The sequence below is a fragment of the Penaeus japonicus genome, unplaced genomic scaffold (assembly GCF_977035675.1).
Source record: "Penaeus japonicus unplaced genomic scaffold, GWHDUDI00000001_assembly GWHDUDI00000017, whole genome shotgun sequence".
In the NCBI taxonomy this organism is placed as follows: domain Eukaryota; kingdom Metazoa; phylum Arthropoda; class Malacostraca; order Decapoda; family Penaeidae; genus Penaeus; species Penaeus japonicus.
The window spans coordinates 16,955,429-16,957,928 of NW_028234419.1; positions in this window are offsets into that span (position 1 = coordinate 16,955,429).

The window sequence follows — 2,500 nt, forward strand, 5'->3', positions numbered from 1 at the left end:
AAAGATATATTTCGATAAAAAAATCGCCAATACAGATACATTTTCTATCTCATTATCATCTTTCATCATTAACAAGATCATCGTTATTATGTTTATCATCATTATCATCATTACTGATATGACAATCATTATTGTATCCTTTCTATATTCGTAATTGTTACCATTATTACTGTTATCATTACCATTATTGATATTACTATTATTATGATTACCACAATCATTATCAATATCATTATAACAGTATCGCAGTTGTCACTGTTGTCGCTACTAAGATTATCATCATTACTATTATTATCATCGATTTTATTACTACTGTTATTATTATTTAAACTATCATTAATATCATCACTATTATTGTTGTTGTTGTTATTGATATCATATATCATGAATATCGTTATGAGTATCCTTTTAATTGTTCTTGTTATTGATATTATCATTATTGCTATCATTATCATTTCTGTTTTTATTAATATCGTCATTACCATGATCATCCTCATCATCATCATCATAATCATCATCATCATCATCATAATTATCATCATCTTCATCATCGTCATCATCATCAACATCATCATTACCATCATCATCCTAATCCTAATCATCATCATCATCATCTTCATCATCATCATCATCATCCTCCTCATCATCATCAGCATCATCGTCATCATCATCATCATCCTCATTATCATCACCATTACCATTATCATCATGAATATCAATGGTTCACGGCGCCAGGTGTTTTCTTCTATTTTCGCTTCTATTTTCTCTTCCTTCTTATTTCTTTTGATCATTGAAATTTCTCTCTCTTCTCCATTCCGTTTTTTCTGTCCCCTTTGCCTACTCTTTGTTTGTTTGTTTGGTCAAGTTACTGTTTCATACTCTTTACTTTAATTATATTTATCTCTTCATATCTTTGCCTCTCTCTCTTTCGGAGGGGGGGGGGGGGTCTGTCAGTGCTATTGCTTGGTGCGGGGGGGTGGGAGGTAGTGTGGGGGGGGGGGGGGGGGGGGGGTCTCTTTCTCTCTCTCTCTTTCCCTCTCTCTGTATCTGTTCTCTTCTCCTCTCGATGGGGGGGCGCGGGGGGTGGTGTGGGGGGGGGGGTCCCCCCCCTCTATCTATCTATCCCCCCCCTCTCTCTCTATCTATCTATCTATCTCCCCTCTCTCTCTCTCTCTCTCTCCTCTCTCTCTCTCTCTCTCTCTCTCTCTCTCTCTCTCTCTCTCTCTCTCTCTCTCTCTCTCTCTCTCTCTCTCTCTCTCTCTCTCTCTCTCCCTCTCTCCTTCTCCCCTTCCCCTTCTCTTCCTCCTCCTTCTACCCTCTTCTTCTCCTTCTACTTACTTCTCCTCCTTCGAAGCTTAAGCGATAAACAGATTATTCAAGATCCGCCTTTGATCCTCGTCTTCACAGACCTGTCGTATCTGTGAGCATCCTTGAGACGTAGGAAATACCTCTTGATCTCATCACTATATCTTCATCCTTTCCTCCTCGTCCCAGTGATTATCACAGTGAGGGCCTTCCGCCATTCTGTCGCCGCTTCTGTTTGTACCCACTGTTAGAGTTATCGTCCGTGTAATAGGGGCTACTTCTGTTTCATTTGGATACTAATAGCTCTCTCATTCTCTCTCTCTCTCTCGCGCTAGCTCTTCTGATCGCTCTCTGCCTGCTGTCTCCTCCTTCTCTCTCTCTCTCTCTCTCTCTCTCTCTCATCTCTCCTCTCTCTCTCTCTCTCTCTCTCTTCTCTCCACTATCTTTTTTTTTTCTCTCTCTCTCTTCTCGCTCTCTTCGTCCTCTCTCTTCTTCTCACTCACTTTCTCTTTCTCTCTCTCTCTCTCTCTCTCTCTCTCTCTCTCTCTCTCTCTCTCTCTCTCTCTCTCTCTCTCTCTCTCTCTTTTCCTCTCTTTCTCTTTCTCTTTCTCTCTCTCTCTCTCTCTCTCTCTCTCTCTCTCTCTCTCTCTCTCTCTCTCTCTCTCTCTCTCTCTCTCTCTCTCTCTCTCTCTCTCTCTCTCTCTCTTGTATATATACGTAATTAACTACTTTCAACGACTTGGAAATGTAGATCTTGATTAAAATATGAAAAAGAAAAAGAGAGAAAAAAAAAAAACCTCTTCCCACTAATACCCAGAAATAACTTTTCTTGTCTCAATAGTTAAATCTTCATATATCACCTGATGTCCACCTCTACGCTCTGGTAAACTCTTGTGAAAAAACAAATTCGTGCATTCAGCAACCTTTCCGCTATTATTTGAGAATATTTTTGAAATAAATGCCCCTGTAGAGGATATTTTATCAATGAAAACAACTAATCGTACGTCGCTTTCAATCATATCGTTTCAGCTTCGAAGAATCAAAATGGATTCAGAAAGGTTTGCTGCCGCTGTGAATTGCAAATTTTGCAGAGCTCGGTTTCCTCTAGTAGATATTTGGCGATTATCCGTCAGATAAGAAACTAGATCGAGTTTTATCTAAACAGATATACTTGTTGGTATTTTGCGTACCTTTT